Source organism: Vidua macroura, chromosome 7, assembly GCF_024509145.1.
Source record: "Vidua macroura isolate BioBank_ID:100142 chromosome 7, ASM2450914v1, whole genome shotgun sequence".
In the NCBI taxonomy this organism is placed as follows: domain Eukaryota; kingdom Metazoa; phylum Chordata; class Aves; order Passeriformes; family Viduidae; genus Vidua; species Vidua macroura.
In genome coordinates, this window is record NC_071577.1 from 2,244,664 (window position 1) to 2,255,378 (window position 10,715).

Consider the following 10,715-nt stretch of genomic DNA (forward strand, 5'->3'; position numbering starts at 1 on the left):
TCTGCTGCTCTCCAGGCCTCTCGGGAAACGCTGCATTGTGCGGCCAAGTTCCTGAACAGGAGGGATCTCAAACAGCTGCTGGAGAAGGAGAATCTGTGGAAGTTTGCTGAGGTCCTGGTAAGGACGGCCTGGAAGGCCCAGGCTCAGCCTGGAGAAGCCCCATGGGCACAATGCTCAGTGTGTGGGCTGGCAGCTGTGCCCCTGCCCGCTGCTGCAGCCAGAGGCCGCGCAGGCTCTTCTCCAGGCTCCCGTGGGTCCCAGCCGGGTGCCGATGGAGCCCCGGCCCGGCGGGGCTGCGGGGTGGCACCGCGGCTCCCCGGGCAGCAGCCGGCCCTCTGCCCCCTCCAGAGCCCGGCGCCAGCGGCTGCTGGCCGGGCCTCAGGGCTGTGCGGGCAGGGGAGGCCGGGGCCGGGCGCAGGGAGCGCCCGGCCCAGGGGCTGAGCCCGCGCCAACCCTTCCCTGCTGCCGCTCTCTCCAGCTGGCAGAGGACAGGAGCCGAGCGGCCGAGCACCTGCGCCGGGCCCTGCCCTACCTGCAGAGCCCACAGGGGCCCCTGCGAGAGGCGGCCGTCCGGTTCATGGGTGAGCCAGGAGCCCGGGCTCCCTCCCCGCCCCGCCGCAGCTCGGCCCCAGCCCCGCCTGCTGCCCCGGCAGCGCCATCCGGGCCCGGCGCCACGGAGCCCCGCCTGGCCTGGGCGCTGCTGCCGCCCTCCGGCAGCCGTGCCCTTGGGCGGCAGCGTGCGGCAAGGGCCCGGGCTGAGCCCTGCCGAGCCACGAGGCCGTGTGGCCACAGGGCTGGCAGCGCCGCTGGCAGGGAGCTGTGCCGCTGGGCCGTGACAGGCTCTGTGTTCACAGGGATGGCCGAGCGCAGCTCGAGGGGGCAGCAGGGAAAGCTCCAGCTGATCTGCAATGGTGAGTGAGGGCAGCGGGCTGACAGCGGGGGCTGGCGGGGGCAGCTGCGAGCCCTGCCCCGGCTGCAGTGGGCTCTGCTCCCGGTGCGCACCAGGGCTGCTGTGGGCAGAGCACACAGAGATTTCAGGCACACGTCGGGGAGTCGTGGCAAGTACCTCCCGGCTGATTCCAATGTCTCCTACTCCCTTCTGGGTGGGATTGGCCCTGTTCAGAAGGACTCCTAGCATTCCCACAGATCCGGGATCTCACCATGTCTCTGTTGCTGTCTCTTCCAGCCCTTCAAGCCCAGAGGCGGGATGCCAGCCCGTCATGCTCTAACCTGGAAAATCAAGCCCAGTTTCCCCAAAGAGCTAAAGAATTAGGCACACCTTCTGGATCCAGTGAACCAGTGTCCCAAGAACACACCCGGAGACATTGAAGAGGACATCACCTCTCAGTGCTGCTGGAAATCCTGGCATAGCTGATGCTGGGCACAGTTCTCGTGGCTTCAGCACTCTCCCTGCCTGTAGATAGCTCCCTCCCTCTAGATAGCTCCCTTCCTCCAGCCCCCAGACACTGCCCATCACCTTTTTTTCTCTCCACATGTCCTCCCTTTTGATAGCTCTGCCTCACCAGCCCTCAGCCTATCCATCACCTTTTCTTCCCCTCCACTCTCCCTCCCTGTTGACAGCTCCCTACCTCCAGCCCTCAGACCCTGCCCATCCCCCTTTTCCCTCCCATCTCATCTCTTTGTTTCATCTTCCATATAATAAACGGTTTGGCTTCTTCACTTTGCCTGCATCTCTGTGGAGATGAAGCGACGCAAATCCTGAGCCCAGGGACACACAGGCCCCTGCTGCCGTTCCCTTCCACACCGTGTTTTGGTGTTTTGTGCACACACACAGAGCAACGGGGACAGATCAGGCTGGAAAGGTGCCTGTGCTGAAGGTGCAGTTCCACAACACTGGAGTTGCAGATCTTGCTGAGCACCCTGGAGCCCCTGGAATTTGGAAGAGCCAACCTGAGGATGAACCCAGCTGTGAGGGATTCCATGGTAAGCATCCACGGAGGTCAAAGGAGCATGGAATGCTGGAAGTTTTCAAGAATAGATTCCTAAAGCTCAGCAGTGCTCCATCCCTGCACAGGATGAGGAAGAGGACAGAACCAGCAACCATCCAGGCTTAACAGTGGGATTTGGGTGTGCCTAAGAGCAAATGCAGCAGCAGCGCGGCGCCCGGGACTCGGACGCGCGACCGTGCCAGTGCCCGGAGCGCTGTCAGGCAGTGCCAGGATCCCGGGTGTGGTTCTGGTCCCCACAGGTGAGGAATGGCAGCCCCAGGCTCAGAGCCAGTCAGAAAGCCAACCAAGTGAGCCCACAGGGAGGGCACCCTTCCCGTTTCTCTTGGGCATGGCCGCAAAACAGCCCCTGCTGCTTCTTCCTCCACCTGTGTTTGGGGTGTGCTGCTGGCAGAGGCAGCCAGGTTGTGCTCTGCCTTCCAAAGCCTGTTGGGAGCAGGCATGAAAAGCGCTGCGTGCAGAGCGGAGAGTCCTGGAAGGTGCTGGCAAGAGCGTCCTGCGGGAACAGGGCTCTGGTCTGTGGCCGGGAACAGCCTGGTTTTGGTGCCATGAACGCAGGCAGGTGTTGAGGCAGGTGAAGAAGTGTAGGAATATAAAAAGGTAAAAGACACTTTGTAAAGCTTAGAAAGGCTTGGAAGTTTCTAAACCTTCTCAAGAGAAAGCTAGGGATTTAACAACTAAATGAATTTATTGATATTTATCATAAGGAACAAGAAAGGACAAGAACTTACTGATAACTCAAAATGTGAAAAGTCCTCGATATATGCCCTGCAAAGATAGAAGAAGTTTCCATCTTAAAGAATGAATTATTGTGTATTGTTTGAGGTTGATAGAAGTCCTTTTGTTAATGTTAAACCCACGTGGGTCCTTTTCTAATTGGTTAGAGTATAATGCCTTTACACCTTTTCTTTTATGCTATTGGTTCAAAGAATATGTAGAAAAAGGCTTTGCATGGGCTGCCATCTTGCCTCTGATCTGTGTTTGCATGGAGGTTGTTATTTTCCTGTGTCTCTTTCTTTTTGCCTGTATGATACAGACAGATAATAAATCCTAAGTCTGCAACCAGTCAGGGTCCCATCCCGTTTGTGAGACACGGACCGATCCAGCAGACAGATTGGCCTCTCCAACCTGCTGCTGCAAACCTTCATCCCTGTCCTGCAGGATCTTGCCCAGGGACAGACTTGAACTTGACTCCTTTCACTGCCTCAGTTACTTCAGGCCCAGACCCCTGCAGCTCTGGCCCAACAGCCAGCTCTGGTAGCAACAAAAGAGATGAATAACAAAGCTAATTTAGTGCTGATTGCAGGGAGATTACCCAGGGAGACCTGCTGCCAGCTGCCCTGCAGCGGAGCACTGGGGAGGGAACTGGCGAGACCAGCACCAGAGGTGGGAAAGGACCTGGTGAGACCTCCTAAGCCCAGCCCCTGCTCCAGCCAGGTCAGCTGTATGGCGAGGTAGCCCACTGTTCACTGTTTGCTAGGAGCTGTTAGATATCTCAAGCTTTGCCAGACGCCAGAGTGTGGTCTTGCACCACGACAGGGTTTTCCATGGGTTCTGAAAGAGATTGGCTTAGGTTGGATGTTGGGAAATAATTCTTCCCTGTGAGGGTGGTGAGGCCCTGGCACAGATTACCAGAGCAGCTGTGGGTACTCCATCCCTGGAAGAGTTTCAGGCCAGGTTGGACAGGGCTTGGAGCACCCTGGGATAGTGGAAGGTGTCCCTGCCCATGCCAGGGGGTGGAATGGGATGAACTTCCTTCCAACTCAAACCAGTCTGGGACTCTGTGATCCTCTCTCTTGCAGACTGTTGCATCCTGGTTTTGGGTTCAGATTAGGGGTTCTGATCTTTGTTAGTTTGCCGGTTCTGTGTACCCTCGTGCATCCTCCCACAGTTTCCCCCCCCACCACGGTGCCTAGCTCCAGGCTGCCTGCCATTGGAGTTTCCTCCTGTCACTCCTGTAACCACTCCCTGCCAACTCCTGAGGATTCCGTGCCTGTCACCCCATTCCCGCGGTCCCAGTCGCCCCGAAGCCCCGTGTCCGCCCCTGCCGTGTTCCCATTGGTCGCTGTAGTACACGTCACCGCCATGGCGTCTGTATTCATTGGGCGGGAGGACTCCCCGTCCTCCCTGTCCCACCCCTATATCATCCCGCTCGCCTCCGATCCCGGGGGCATATTTGTCCACGCGAGGTTGGGAACGGGCTGCAGCTTCTCTGTCACGGCTCTCGCGGCCAATAAAGCATCCAGCTGCCATGCGGACGGATTTGGACGTTTTCCCTGCCTCTTCGTTTCCTCCCTCGCACCAATGGCAAAGCGTGGCCCACCCCGGAGTGCGGCAGCAGAAGCACCCGGGAATCGTGGCAAGCCCTGGCCCCGACGAGAAGCCGAGATGCCCAAGCCGGGCGCTTGAGAGCTGACCGGGGCCGAGAAAAGTAACGCATTGCCACTGCAGACCTCTCTGCCTGGTGTCCTAGGAAGAAGGCATGTCAGCGCATTTCCTAATCACACCCTCTCCACCTCAGAGAGCATTTTAAGCCCCATTTTCTTGCTCACCCTTGGCAGAGCCACATCTGCAATCCCAACATCTGCCTCCGTTGTTACAGAACCATAGGAAACGAATCCCAGCAGAGCTCTCCAGCTAGCTGGAGCTTTACCAAGCCACTAAAATCCATCCAAGTTTTCATGAGATCTCGCTCTTTGCAGCAAGTGGGGCTCCTGTCACACCACAGAGAGGCCAGAGCATCGTGGCAGTTGGCAACATAGACACCAGCTTTCCTCCTTGGGCGCTTGCTCTCAAAGAGACAGGATCAGCAAAGTCACTCCAGATTTCTCTGGGAGGCTGTCAGATACAGGTCCAAGTAGCAACCACTGCAAATTGGTTTGCAGACAGAGCTCAGCACAAATCTGGCGGTGAGGTTCAGTCATTGATTACACGAGTGACAAAACCTTTAAAGTGCCTTGGAGGCAGGCAGTGATAGCACCAGAGCTGTCACCGCTACCCAGCACTGCTCCCAGGCTGGGCCTGATGGGCAAAGCCTGAGGAGACCAAGCCCTGAGCCCCCTGATTTTGTGCAGGGAAGGCTGAGATCCCAGGCAGCAGAGAGCTGTGCAACCCCTGCAGCGTTTGCCCCGGGGCACAGAGGAGTTACAGATGTGCACACCCTGAATCAGCCCATGGAGGCATGGAGGGAGCTCCCAGAGCTTCCCTCTCTAGGCTCGAAGCTTAACATTTCCAGCAAACTATTAATTAGTCTGGTTTCTTGTTAAAGCACAGACAGAGAATAATATTTAAAAGCAAAGCAGATTCAAAGGATGATGCGGTGAGGCACTATCCTGCAATAGAAACCAGGATCCCACGCAGATGACAAATCCCTTTCCTCGTATCCGCTGTGGAAGCAGGCACTGATACGAGCACCCAAACCCACTGTGGTTGTCCTCTGCTCTGTCCCACCCTAAACCCTGCCCCAGGCTCTGATGCCTGGCTTCCTACACCCCATTAAACAGGTCTGTTCCCAAGCCAGAGGCACACAACACCCACACCTCCGAAATACCAGAGAAGGTGGAGAAGGCAGGAAGCCCCTTCTCAGATTTATCCTGGTGTTAGCAGCCAGACAAGATGCAGACAACACCGGGAAGCTCCACTCTAGGGCTGGAGAAATGCAGCACAAGGGAAAAAGCAGCCTCAGGGCATCACCCTGAGCCCACTGTGCAATTGGTCTCTCAATTGCCTGGAGATAAGGCAATTACCACTCTATCAAAACATCCATCTCTCTCCTGCCCGGAGATAAGGCCCGGCTTGGGCTGGGGATGGGGAGAGGATAGGGATGCTCTTCAGATGATGCCATGCTCTCCTGCTCCGGGAGAAGAGCCTGCACAAAGCACAGGACAGCAAACCCGAGGCAGAAAGCAGAGCACAAGGGGTGCCAGCATGTCCCCCCAAAATGCCCAACAGGACACGCCAGCAGCAGGCTGCTGTGACCTGCAGTTGGCACGGGTCTTCATCAGGCATGCCTGAGACCCAGGCCAGCCCTGATGTATCTGGGATGATCTGAAGTCAAACAAGATGAACTTCAGGGCAGAGCAAGGGGAAGGAGCTGGAAATCACAGGCAAGTGGCCAGATGGGAATAACTGGCCTGGCAGAACGGGACGCCAGAACCCCTGCAATGCCAAATGCTTTTCCAGAGCAGCTCTCTCACTGGGAAGCACACGCTGAGTACATCCACTGGGAACCAGCTCCTGCTTGGAGGCACAGGTCCCATCTGGAGAGTCTGGTACAGGAGTCTCCTCCTGGAGCCCAGCATCCAGCTGGAGAGGGCGCTGGGAGAGCCCAGAGGAGTGGGCATGAGCGAAAAACCAAGGGAGCCAAGTTTATCCAATCTGTGGCGGGGAGAAGACGCAGTAAGAGCCTCTAAATAGAAGCTGCTGCTGCCTTCCTGCCCCACGTGCTCTGCCTTCCCCAGTGTCCATCACCCATTCGATCGGGCCCAAGTTGCCGGAGGGGGAACGCGTCCCTATCTGCACGTTCTGGTGACTTCTGGGAATGTGGTGACTGCCCCCAGTCAGGCTCTGCGCTGTATATAATGTTAACATTTATTAAACATACTGTAACTGTAATAATAATAAAGGGTTGAAGAAGAATAGGGAGGGAGGGAGAAGGAATATGGAAATATAAGAATACCAAATATGGAATAAATAAGGAAATACAGAATATGAAGTATAATAAAAAGGAACATGTAATATGTATTATATTATGAACATTCAATTATTTAGTGAATTTAATTTTAAATTGCCATTCCAGTTAGATGAGGGCATTGTTGCAGTGACACACTGTTTTACCCACCTCTCTCTTCCCCACAGGGTGCTGGGAGTGCAACACAGGAGGAGTTCTGGACATACAGGATGCTTGCTAATGAGATGGAGGAACTTTGCAGGAGGTCTCAGCTGCTGGGCAGGCTCCCAAGTGTCTCCCACCATCCATGGTGACATTTTCCTGCCAGTATCAACATTCAAGGGCCTGCTCCCATAACTCACCATCATGCTTCCTGCAGGAAACACAACCTCCCATCCCAAAGCTTGGGGTAGAACACAAGCTGTGCATTGGGGATCGATTCCAGGGGCTTTTCCCCGCTCCCAGCACATCTGTCCCTTTCAGATGGGCATTTACAAATTAAAGCAGCATTTGATGCCAAACTTAGGCACCAGGGGCAACCCTCAGCCTACAAAAGGAACAATGCCCAGGAGAGCAGCTTGAAGCCTACACGAGGTCCCTTCTCTGTGAGCTCCAGTTATTTCACCCACCCCAGCCAAAACCCCAGTACAGCAGTAAGAGCTCAGTTAATAACTTTAACAAGTCCTGGACGTCACCCTGTGTCCTTCATTTTTTAATGCCAATCTGAATTTCATAGCTCAAAGACAAACCCTTCAGTCCCCCCCAGATCTGTGTCTCACTCAGCTGCATCCCCCTAACACGCACCTCATTTGGTTTGATGTAATTTGTCTAACCACAAACTCCCTCTCTGCAAGCATCCTCGCTTCAGGAAGGAGCTTTGGATAACGGGGTCTGCCAGTGTTTGGCAGCAATTTAAGTTCTCTCCTCTACCACCACTCTCCAAACTCATCTGGCAGGGCTGCTCACATATGTGACACGAGAGGAAATGAGCATTAAATGAAATGCACTGAAGTGCCTGTTGAATTTGCAGCTCAGAGAGAGATTGAGGGGTCTTTTAAGGCTGAATGGAAAATTACAGCATTTCCCCAGGAAAGCTCAAGCCTGCTGGGTTGTAAGAGCAGCATTAGGAGGGATATCCCCTCTTGCAGGGAGGCTGGCACAACCCAGCTCCAAACTAGTCCACGCAAGCTGGCTAAAAGACACTGGCACCAGGGCTTTTACAAAGCTTAAACACTTTTGAAATCACAGTCATGCACCAGGAAGGAGAAAAATTAAAATAGTTTTCCTTTGATTAAAAAAAAAAAGGGGTGAAGAAAATTTTTTTGAGATTCCTCAAATATCCTTTAAAGTCTTCTGGCCACTCACCAACCAAATCCAGCTCCAAACAGACAGAAAGAAGAGAAAATGAGACTGGAGATGAGCACGGCAGTGGGTAAAACACTGAGGTATATAACAGAACCACTGGGATAGCCTGGCCAAACACTGAAAATCCTCTGGCTGAGGCACACAGGGTGACACAGCCAGCAGCAAGTCACCCCAAGGCCCAAGGAGGACACCGCAACACCTCTGCTCCTGCACAGCCCAGCTGCAGCACGCAGGGTGCTCCACGGCCAGCCTTGAGAGGGGGAATGCCAGTGAGGAAAATGCCTCATGGAAACAGTGAAGCTTGCTCTAGACATTCCAAACCTGCTTAATTTCCCTTCCCTTTGGCCCAGTGGTTATGAAGCACACTGTGCCAGGGGGTTCATGGTGAAGCTAGTGGCTCCTGTGCCGAGGGAAAGCCCCAAAGGCTGTGCTGCTGCTGGGGTTTGTTTTTCCTCAGCTGCTCTTTCAACGGGAACCCAGTAGGAAGCGTGTCCTTTCTGCAAGCTGGCAAGTACCAAGGGAGATTATTCCCGACAGTGGAACTTGCCTGAGCTGATCTATTGTCTCCTAATTCTTATGATTCGATTTTTTTAGTAAGTGAAAAGCCCCAAGCAGACTGCAAAGGGGCTGGAGAAGCCACTCAGCCCATCCTCGCTGTCCCCTCTGGCTGGCTGTACATCCCACTGCCACTAGCCCTGCTCCGCCTGGCCGCTCCCAGCAGGATCCCGCTCCAAGATCTGACCCACCACAGAGAAAAACAATCTCTTCCCATTCCCAAGGCTGGCCTTGCAGAACCAGGGAACGAGAGCCTTTGTGCTCCAAAGAGACACCTTCTCCTGCACCCGGAGCCACACAGATCCAGCCCAAACCCTCAGGCTGGTATGCCAGAGGGCTGGAATCACCACTCCGAGATGAACAGAAGACAGCTTTGTGGCAAAACAGCTATCCTTCATGTTTACGCAACAAGATTCCCACTTAAATCCCCAAGAGAGGCTCAGGGTCACCTCACCACAGGTTTAAAGTATTGATGCTCCCTCCTTCATCCTGGGCTTGGACTCAGCTCATCCATGTCCTCCCCCACAGCCTCCCAGAAACAGATACCCACCTTTAGCTCCTATACACCTGGAAAAGCTGAGCTTAAACAGGCTGGTGGGACTTGGGAGCTGGGGAAGGCATGAAGGAGGCAGGAAACACCAGGGACACCGAGGGGGATGTTATGCAACAGCTACTGAGCAGCGTGGTAATTAATAATTAAGGAACCGAGATGTTTTGGTAATTACTAATTGCTGTATGTTTGATTTAGGCGGGCACCAAAACATAGCCCAGCCTGCAAATCACTGCTGAGCGGCTCAAACTCTCCGGCGAGCTTCCTCACCGGGATGCAGGACAAGCATCTTTGGGATTTCTGTTCTCCCACCAGCGTGCCAGAGCTGACACAGCGTTAGTTCCAATTAACCTTGATTAAAACCGAGTAACCCAAGCATGCTGCTCCCTTTTGCACCCGCAGCGCTCGCACCAGAGCGGCTCCAGGCACTTCCCCAGAACCAGCTGGGCTCTCGCTGCCCGGCCTTCGCTCGTCCTGCCCGGTCCCACGCACCTACCTCTTGGGCACCGGCTTCTTCCTCTTCCTGCCGGTCTACATCCCCAGCCACCGGCAGTGCCCACCGGAGCGGCAGCACCACGCCACCGGCGGGGCTCCGGGGCACCGGCACAGGCCACACCCCAGCCACCCCTTGAGTGGCAACCGTGCCTGGGGAGCCGTGCCTGGGGACACCAAATCCTGGGAAACACTGTGCCCGTGGACCGCTGTCCCTAGGTGACAGCCTAATCCTGGGAACACTGAGCCCCAGGGGCTGCCCTCACAAGGGGACACTAAGTCCTAGGAAACGCTGTGCCCGTGGGCCACCATCCACAGAGAAGACCAAATCCTAGGAAACACCACGCACCTGGGCCGCAATCCTCAGGGGACACCAAATCCTGGGAAACACAGTGTCCACAAGCCCCTCTTCCCAGGGGCCACCAAATCCCCAAGGAGCCACCAAATGCTGGGAAACACCATGACTATAGACCACCATCCTATGTACAGATGACACTGTATCCTGGGAAACTTATCAGTGGGCCACCATCCTCCGGGACCATTGGATTGTGGGAATCACCATGTCTGTGGGCCATTGTCCAAGGGAAACATGGAATCCTGGCAAACACCATGTCCGTGGGCCACCATTTGAGAGCCTGATGCCCGCTCAGGAAAAGCCAGCCTGTTCCTTCTCACTTTGCCTTTCCCTGAGTTAATGCTGCCCAAAACTTTTGGGCAGCATTAACTTGATTAAAACCGAGTTTGCTGCAGCAAAATTCTTCCCCCAAAAACCAGCTCCAGCTGCTGTGGTGAGGCCCTGGCACAGGTTGACCAGGGAAGCTGTGGCTGCCCCATCCCTGGAAGGGCTCAAGGCCAGGTTGGACAGGGCTTGGAGCACCCAACTAGTCTGGTTGCAGACAGAGCTGTTAAGGAAACCTCGACGCAATCCTTTGTGGATTGTTTGGTTGGGTTTTTCAAGCTCTTTGCAAATTCCAGGGACAAATCCTTGAAATGCAACTTGATTGCTTCTTGCCAGGGGGCAAAGCAGAAGCCGCTAATGGTGTCACAAATGTGCCAGGTCAGCAGAGCTGATGTCACTTTGATGGGAAATTTGTAAAACGTTTGGTTATGACCTTCC

The 10,715-nt window shown here is 54.9% G+C and overlaps 1 long non-coding RNA gene across 1 annotated transcript; it reads left to right on the forward strand.

The window, feature by feature from the left end:
- Nucleotides 1–873: 873 nt before the first annotated feature.
- On the forward strand, nt 874–1,680 carry LOC128809664 (uncharacterized). Its single transcript, XR_008437813.1, has 2 exons — nt 874–911; nt 1,187–1,680. It is a non-coding gene; the product is annotated as an uncharacterized LOC128809664 (long non-coding RNA).
- Nucleotides 1,681–10,715: the final 9,035 nt, after the last annotated feature.